Raw genomic sequence first — 9,812 nt, forward strand, 5'->3', positions numbered from 1 at the left:
CTCCACGAACTCACTCCGGCTGTTGTCTGGAGTCTCCCCTTTGGGTGCTAGTAAATTCCCTGACACCCTCTTCTTTTCCGCACCCCCGTGGCTTTTCCCTTGCTATTCCTTCATCTCATCCCAGAATGCTCTCTCCTTTTATTCTTCTTTGACCTGGAAACTCTTCCCTATATCTTGAGGCCCGCTTCCTCCTCCTCCCTTCTCTCTGTGAGTTTACACACCTCTCCCCCTTACTTGTGTCACGACTGTCTTTATCTGGGACTCTACCTAAGGAAAGTAGCTTTGAGTTACCACTTTACTTTATACACTCATCGATTACAACACTTACCGTGCGACACCTCCATTATCCTCACACGGTGTTAAATTATGCAAGTCCACGGGTCTGGTTTTCCACAGACTGTGAATTCCTAACAGTTGAGAGCTATAGCACTATTTGTTCCTAGCACATTGCCTAGTACATAGGACAGTCTCAAAATTGTTTGTTAAATATGAATTATTAATCGATCAATATCCAGACATTTTGAGGGCCTCTAGAGAAGGAATAATTGAGTTAGGATTTCCAGGCTTTGGAACATGTCATTTTCAGCTAACACCAACATAGCTCAAGGAAGAGTTTTCATTTTTGTTTTATACTGTTAGCATTTCATCTGTTATTTGGTATTTTACGTTAGCCTATCATAAAACATTAGCTAATGAATCAGATTAGTACTTAGGTAAGAGCATAAATGCTTTTTTTAAAAAATCAGAGTGTGATCTGTCAAATTGGGATGCAATAAAGCTGTTTCGTTTGGTTTGTTTGTTTGTTTGTTGATTTTTGCATTATACAGTTATGAAAATTATAGCTTGACATCACTTTGGCCCACATTGTGTATTTATATTTTACTGTGAGATGCCATTTTTATGAGACTGATTTGTGGTTATCAACTTGGAAGTAAAGTATCAGAAACATTGGTTACAGTCCAAGAAACTATATTTGTCTAATTTAATTTTTATAATCCAGAATGTATTTAAGAGTAACAACACTGCTAACCATGTGTAAAATCTTGGCTGTTATTGAATTAGTTTCATAATCTATGGGAGCAGCAAGCAAAAAAATTTAAACCCCTCCAAAAAACCCGGAAAACAAACGGAAAAAAAATTGGGAACTAAATCCGAAGAACCAAAGAATTTGCAAGGTCAAGAAGGGAAAAAAAAAAGAAAATTGGTTGCTGGTGTTTATAGTGATGAAAAGTTAGGAGACTTTATTTATACATATGTGATCCTAAAATGTCCAGTGATAGACAACGAGACTTTTTTTGGAAATTCTAGGAGAGATTGTAGCTCAGTCTTCTCTTGGAGAGTTTTCTCTCTTATGAACAAATGCTGTACCTTGAAAAAGAAATACAAGAAATGAGAAGGAAGGGTACCCGCCAGGGCTGCCCAGACGGCTGAGGCAACCAGTTGTGTGTTCAGTGAGTTGATACATCACAGCTCCATCAGATCCAGATCTATAAGCAAGATTCACAAGATGATACCCAAGGACCGCAATTTCAAAACTAAATTTTTTGGAGGTAAACTCAGATTACATTTTAGAATATGTTTATGATAGTGTAAGGACTAGGCACAAGAGCCAGTGAGAATGCTATTGCAGTGTGACAGAGTTGGTAGGCAAGTAAAAATTAGTATCTTAAATTACTATTATTGTCACCATTATAGGCTCCTTTTTTGCCTTTGCTACCAATTTCAGTATATCTAACATAATTTACATGGCATTTCGATGCACAGAAATTATTCAGATTGTTTTTTCTGCCTTAAGAGATCAAATGCCTCCTCTAGAAATAAAGTTTCATTATAATAAGCGAGATAAGTTGGAAAGAAATTATCATCTGGAGACACCAAAGTTGGTGGTATGTGGGGAGAGGAAGTTGCTGTTTTGAAGCATAGGGGCTTGGTGGCCTTAGAGCATTTCTAATCTTAGAAAGATTAGAGCATTCCTTATTGGAGTTGGAGTGCTGAATACGTTCAACTTGTTTTTCACGTTCTTTCTTCCCTACTTTCTTCTTTTGCCTTGTCTTTGTCTTTCTTCCCCTTAGGCCTCCTTTTTTCTTATTCCCTTACCCTTCCTTCCATTTTATTTTCCTGATTCCCATTCTTCTCCCCCTCCCCCTGGGAGCCTAGGGGCACCAATGGACACTGCCTTCTTCAATAATAAAGTCTCCTCTGCAGAGCCATAGCACATCCAGTAATGGGTGATGCCCTGTGGTCATTGTGCTCTGTCTTGTGGCATGTACACGTGGTGCATGTGTGATCATTGGCACATTTCACCCTATTCCGGAAGCTGCTAGAATAGCACGTGAGTGTAAAGAGCACGGTCTTGGAATTAGACAGATCTGAATTCAAACTCTACCCTCTCCATTTAGTGTTTGCCACTAGTAATCTTAGGCAAGCTACTCAACCTCGTGTGTGAAAGAGGAGAGAATAATGTCTACCGCAAATGATTCTTGCGAGAATTAAATACAGTGATAGATTTGACTACCTAGCATAGGATATTGTATGGGTCCAATAATACTAGTTTTCTTCCTTTACTCTATTCCACATTCAAGTGTTTCTCTGTTCCAAACACTGTTCAGTTGAACTAACAGTGGATCCTATTCTTAGGAAGCTTATAATCTGGTTGGGGAGATGACATGTACGCCAGCAGTGATGGCAAAAGCCACTAGGTGATATGTGCCCACGGCCTCCAGACATGAGGGAAGATCCACCTCTCTATTTCCCTTTCCTCGCTGCCTGCCCCCAAAGATGGGAATCACAAACCTGATTGATCTAGTTCCAGGACACATGAACTGGGTCAATTCTGGTAGTTGTTAGTGAGCAGGATCATTGTGTGTTCAAAGGTTTGCAAATGGGCACAGAACTCTCTTCTAGGTTGAAAAGCAATAGTCCAATTTCACTTGCGAAGCCACTCATCTTATATTTTTGTTGGTATTTCACTTTTCATTTCATTAAGCCTTCCGGAGTGTGGTCAATTTCAGGTTTAAGCTTAAAGAAGACCCTTTAGATCTTTCTCCTGACCATGTCCCAGCTGCCAGTCCCTGTGATTCCTCTCTAGGTCTGCCAGTGAACTCCCAGCTAGCAGTAGAGTGAACAGTTGTTTCATTGCTCATCTTAGTAAGTCCTTGTCCTGTGCTATACTTCCCTTGGCACCTCATGGGGTCACAGGGATGGGAGAAGAGCAGAACCGGGCACCACGATACCACCACGACTTCTAACACATGTCTTTAAGAAGGTTTAGTCAAAATATAGAGAAATTCTCAGAAGAGGAAAATTATTCCCAGCAAGAGCATGATGATAGGTGGGGAGGCAGCTCAGATTAGAAGGGGTGGGGAGGAACCTGGCCTAGACTCATTTATTTCTCCTAATAAAGTCTGTAGAGACAGGGTTTATTCCAAGTACACTATGACCTAATTGAGGCCCAAGATAATAGTAATAACACCTTTCCTCCAATTATTAAAGCACCTGCTATGTGCAAATTGCTGATTTTTACAATAACCCCAAATGATGACTATTCTTCCATTTTATAGAAGAGGAGTTGAGGCTCAGAGAGGTGACATATCTGCCCAAAACCTCATAAGTAATAAGTGGCAGGGACATGATTTGATCTTCAGATCTGTGGCTCCAGTGCCTGTGGTATTGTGGCCTCTCCTTACAACTTTGCCTACTTCGATCCAGCAAAAGACCAGCCTGTTTTAGTTACAGTAACACCTGCATCCATTGTCTACTGACCATCTACTCAGACAGGCAGCAAGGCATATGCTACTGAGTGCCCCAAGGAGTCATCAGAGACTTGCCCCAGTGTGGGTGCTTTCTCCTGCCTTCGTACTCATGACCTTAGTGGAAGGTAGAAAGCTCACAGGCAACCCAGGGACAGCGAGCCTCTCTCTTCGTTTCATGACCACGTGTCCTCCCTCTGTGTGGGGCCCTGGAAACAGGTGACGCTGCTTCATTCCTGCCTTTTCTGCTATCTAGTGAGATGAGGGAATCTCTTTGCAAGTGTCTATGTCTCTGTTCTCTCATGTGATGGTAGATATTAATATCTACTCAATTTCTTTCTTGAGGTTATTATAAACATCAAGTATGATTATGGAAATAGAAACAATTTCTGAAGGTAAAGTTCTGTATATTATGATTTGTATCAAAAAATGAGGAGGCATTATTTCTCAATATTGGTAACAGAAGCATTTCTGAGGGATCTGAAAAAGAATCATACCTATCACAATGACTGAATATCAGCTCACCTCCGCAATATCCTTCATGTGGGCCCAGTGGAAAAGTCCATTTAAACTAGCATTCAGCTCAAGTAAAAGGAAAAAATCCAATGGAAACTGACTTCCGAACAAGCTAAAAAATTTAAATCCCTGAAGTTCTCAGCAGTGAAGTTCAGAGCAGGGGCTCTGCAGGCAGAATTACCACCTGCATCTTCAGTGAGCCTGCAATGATCTCAACTGATGGGCCAGGTCAGTGAGTGTGAGCAGAGGGAATGGGTTTCACAGTTTGGGTGCCTGCCCAGACCTTTATTACTATTTTTTTATGGGCCATGTTTGCTGCCACGATAGCAGGATAGTTCACTTTTGTTATTGTCATCGTTTACTAAGAGTATTAGCCTTCCCTAACACTGTCCAGCTCTCCTTCCCCCCAAATTAAGATTCATGATAGAGAAATCTTGGTTTTTTAATCAATTGCTTTCCATACACTGGTATGGAAAATGAATCATGTTTTTACAGTAAATGTAATCATTCAAAATGCACTTCTAGATTCAACAACTCTATAAGAAATCTGAAAAAACTTTTTGTAATATAAAGTCACTATCCATTTATAGGTATATATTTATAGATATACATGTCACCTTCTTTTAGAATACTATACCTACATTCATGGATAATTCATAGAGTTGAAATCTGGTAGAAAGTTGTCAACTCTCAAAGAAGGAAACTTACAAAATCAAAACGAGATCTAGACAATAGATCAAGCACTATTCAGGCACATAAGCCCATCAGACTGCATACTAAGTTTGGGGTGAGTACCAAGAAAAAGCTATGGTGGTAAGCTCAGTTCTCACCACCTTAACCCACTGTCTTTCTCTGAATTTGTACTACAATTAAAGCCTGCCCCACGTCATTGAGGACCAATTCATATGCTGCCATCCCTTCCAATCCTCTTACATGTGTTGTTCTCACAGCCCAACCAGTCCTTAAGCTTTGTCAGGATGAGATTGTGCTTTATCTTCTCTGTGGCCTATCTTAAGATGCCGCAGAGTGCTGCATCTACAGACTATGTATAATAAAACTTATTTTTTTTCCTGCTGCAGAGAAATGTAATCCAGTGATTCTCAAATGCTTTGATCATAACCATTAAAAAAATAAATTTTCCTTTGTAATCCATACATATACACACATGCCATAAACCAAAGTTTCACAAAACAAAATTTATTCTTACATAGGGGATGGACTCTATTTTCTGTTCTATTCCATTTCGTGCTATTTTGTCCTGGTTAAAAATACAGAATGTGATCTTTAAAATAGATTTTATGACAAAGCAATGGGTCATAACCATCAACTTCCTAGTTTATGTGGGGAAAGTTTTATTCCATGCCCACAACAGAGCCACTCCCGCCCCCGTCCCCAGCGGGAGGGAAGTCTAGGGGTCTGGGCCTCCAGGTTCGGTTTTCTTCAAAATGTTCTTGCCACTCTGAGGATGGAAGCGTTCCTCTCGATCACATGGATGGAAGCCATCGAGTCAGACACATAGGATCTTTCCCCAAAGACAAATCATGAATTATTAGAGTTGGTACAATTCGCATAGATGTTGAGGAAGAAATTTTTTAAATGCAACCGAATCTGCACAGATCCCTTCATTATTATAAACGTTGGCCTCCCTATCTCCACTGCCTCACTCAAACTGTACCTTCCAGGTTGTGAACTTAGATCTTTCTGTATAAAATGGGCTCCAACTACAGAGCTCCCTGCCATAGCTTTAAAACGTCTTCTTTAAACTTTAACATGCACATGAACCATCTGAGGATTCTTGTTAAAATGCGGTTGCTGTTTCAGTATGTCTGGGAAGGGGCCCAGACTCTGCATTCCTAGCAAGCTCCCAGGTGATGAGGATGCAGTTGGTCCACCCCATCTGTAGGTCTTAGATCAGAATAGCTTCTGGCTACGGATCCCCTACATGATGGCTATAAGCAGGTGAGGAGCCATGTGGGAGTTTATGATGATCCCACAAAGTCTTCCCGGATACCTGGGGTCCGAGGGGAGGGTGCAGCCAGCTTTCCTTGCTACAAAGAAGCTTTGTCCAGCAAACTGGCCTCACAGGTCAGGGCCTCTTCAGTGTCCTCAGCTTGTGGGAGAAAGGGCTTGGGGCTTGCCGGAAAAGCCCCAGGTGGTTCTTGCCCTGGCTGAGACCTGCCCTCCTTGGTTTCCCTTGGCCGATTGACTTCGATGCTGGTTCTGATGGCATCAAAATCACTGTGGCTTGGGCATGAGCATCTTTAGGATAGGAGAATTAAATAAGCCCAGGGAACAATCACCAGTGACTACACAAAAAGGCTATTTATTTATAGTAACACCATAACAGCTAATTTCCTTAAATATATAAATCAAGAAATACCAAGGAGTCAAAGAAAACAAAGAACTTCTAAGTGGAAAAATGTATACTGTCTCTTCTTACTAGACTATGAAGATTTGTTTTGACATGTTCAGCTTCTTCTTGATATTTTTAACAGTTAATGCCCTGGCCAAGATATTACATTATTACTTTCTTACTCAATAATTTGCTCGTACCTTAATGCCTTGAATCCATCTGATCATTGATCATCAATCAGACTCCTCTTCCCAGAATGGCTTGAAGACATCCACTCAAAACTCCTTTTTTTAGAGAGATCTATATCATTGTCATGTGAGTTTAGCTCTTTCTGGTTAACTTTTTAAAGAGGTCATTTATTTGAACCACAAATAATATTAGAATCTTAAGGAAAAGAATCATTTCCCTTAACAAAAATCAAACTCTACACTCTAAGGTTGGAAATGCGAGGAATATTCAACTTATAAAGAGGACTGATCAAATTCCACGCTGTAATTCTTTGTCCTCTGCTTCACTGCCTAGAGCCACTTTCTCCTTCTGGAAGCTTTCACTGGCAGCCATGGACCGCTTAGCCCTACAGGCAGGTCTTAGATGCTCGGTGTTCCCTCTTAACGTTCTTGCCCCATGTGTAATCACAGGTATACCTGCAACTGGCTTAGCAACACAGGTGACAAGATGGGAATATTTAAACAAGTCTTTACTGAAGACCAGGGCAGTGAATTTCTATCGGAGGGCTCATTTAATATCAGATAACAGGGCCCTAATCCCAAAGATTCTGATTTAGTATATCTGGGATAATTCTGGGTGATTCTAATCTGATCCACGGACTATGCTTTGAGAAATACTGGCTTAGAGAAAAAAAAAAATCAAGATAAAAGAAATAAACAGAGAATAATGTACAGTGAAATAGGATCATGTTGCAAGTTGATGCTCTGAAGCTCCGAGAGCCCATCATGGCCTATCTCCAGATCTGGCCCTCTGTTCTCCTCTAATTCTAGACCCAAAGTGTGAGTTTCAGAACAGAGAGGGCTGCCTACTCTTTCCTGTCCGAGAGTAGTTGTCCATGTTCTGAGATCTGAACTCTTCCTTTGATAATTGACAATAATACCCTTGATTCCTTAAAAGATCCTCCCTCCACCAGAAGTGTATCCCATTATTCCATTGAGTCAAAAGGACAATCCCATCTGAATCCAACACAATATGCCTAATAACTGTTCAAGAAAGAAACAGAAATGCAGTGTCAATTAATGGGAATGGAGGTGTGCCATGCATGGGTCATTAAAGGATAAATAAAACTTACAAGATCATGCAACTATTGAATATTAACAAAAAGCTGTTTTGGGTTTGAATTTTTGCTTCCCCCACCTTATTTTGCTGGTCACCCTCCAATACTCTTCATCCTCTATGGTGAAATGGAAAATCTACTTCTTGGGCACTCCTTCCTCCCAGAGCTCACATTCTAAGTAGGCTAAACAAACTAAAATCAAATTGTTCCTAGGCAGTCCCCCCATAATAAATAATAAACTGCCTAAAATCTTTTCTGAAATAAGAAGTATAAATAAATAAATAAATAGCATAATTTGTTTTATTCATTTGTACTGTGATTGCATGCTGTGTTCAGCAGGCAGTAGATTGGAATCAGAGGCTTAGTAATTCTTTTTCTAGTGACAAAGGGAACAACTAATCACTATGTTAATAATGTTTGTTTGGAGGCTAAAGAAATGGATTGATGTTTTAGATAGAAATAAGTTTACCAGTTTTAAAGCTGCATTCTAATTTGGTTACTTTTTTTATTATGGTCCTTAATTCTCTAAGTTTATCATGTAATTGAAAATAAAGAAAATATTCTATCTTGTTCATGTATAATGTTTATACAAGGAAAAACTCAAGTTCACTGAAACTCAGGAATTCGAGATTATGAAACTTGAAAGCAGATTTATGGATTTGTGGCTTGGTATCTCCATTGCTAACACATTATATTATGGTCTATGAAACAAAAATGTTTGAGTCTGAGCATGTTCCAGTCGAGATTCCTAGACTCAGGTAATGAAAACGTGAAAGTTGTATTGTTACATTTCTGCTGAAACAAACTCTGCTAGAAACAGGGTTGATGATCTAGCCCTCATGCTGGAGCAGGGCTTTAGCCATTTAGCTGCTGAGCAGAGGGGACAGATAGAGGGACAATGCAGCAGCCGGGACTGCGGTGGTTGGGGTACTTGGGGAAAGTTCGAGGCTGGAGCTCTTCACCAACTGATCTGGAAGTACAGGGTTGGAATATTCTCTACCAACCCTAATTTGAACAAAGAATAATGATCAAGTCCAGCCGTGCTATGAAAGAAGTGAAGGAAAAGAGAAAAGACAGAGAGAAGAAAAGGGAAAGGAGAATAAATCGACGAGGCTGTCCGGGGCTGCGCAATGCACCACAGCACTACCTGGGTTTGAACAGATCCGATTTGGCGAGGCCTAATTTTTGGAGCCATCTCATTGTTTTGAAGGAACAAACGGGAGGTGTGCAATTTTAAATTAAATGAATATTAGCCATTTACCCTACCTGAAATAACAGCAATGTATTTGGGCCTGTCAAGATCCGAGACATACATTTTCCATGTTCAAGTAGTTAATTATATGGTCTGGAGCAGTTCTTAGCATAAGGCTCTTATAGCAGACACCAGAGGAAAAATAAAGCAGATCAACTATCATTTAAGCTCCATATTTCATTATTTTTGAACTGGTGGAAGAGAAACTCAGAGGAAGAAGTGTAATTTGTAGTGTATGAAGCTCTGATTATGTGTAGTCTGTGATGAGTTATGGTCCCATTAAAGTCCATGAAGAAATAAATTAGCAGGAACATCATCTCTCCAGCTACACTTCACTAAGTGTGGTACATGGTAGGAAAAGGCATAGAATTTGTAGTTGACCAAGATTTCAGCTCCAATCGTGACATTGTCTCATAAATGCTTTACAATCAAAAGAAATCTTACTAAGCATCATTTTTTTATTCTAAAAAATAACAGGTATAATAAACCTCACAGTTAGTGTGAGGATTCAATGAATCATATATCTTATTCATAATAAGTTATCTTATTCATAATAAGTGATCATCCAGTGCTAGCTATGATAATGATAAAAAATTAAGTAGTCAAATCTGAAGGTGTCTAGGAAAACTGCAGAAGTTGATTAATGTTATGAAACAT

The 9,812-nt window shown here is 39.8% G+C and overlaps 1 protein-coding gene across 1 annotated transcript in view; it reads left to right on the forward strand.

Moving 5' to 3' along the window:
• The window catches only part of KCNAB1 (potassium voltage-gated channel subfamily A member regulatory beta subunit 1), a 355,662-nt gene that overhangs the window by 160,189 nt on the left and 185,661 nt on the right, over positions 1–9,812 (forward strand). The gene's annotated exons all lie outside the window — the stretch shown is intronic.

The sequence above is a fragment of the Pteropus vampyrus genome, unplaced genomic scaffold (assembly GCF_000151845.1).
Source record: "Pteropus vampyrus isolate Shadow unplaced genomic scaffold, Pvam_2.0 Scaffold12, whole genome shotgun sequence".
In the NCBI taxonomy this organism is placed as follows: domain Eukaryota; kingdom Metazoa; phylum Chordata; class Mammalia; order Chiroptera; family Pteropodidae; genus Pteropus; species Pteropus vampyrus.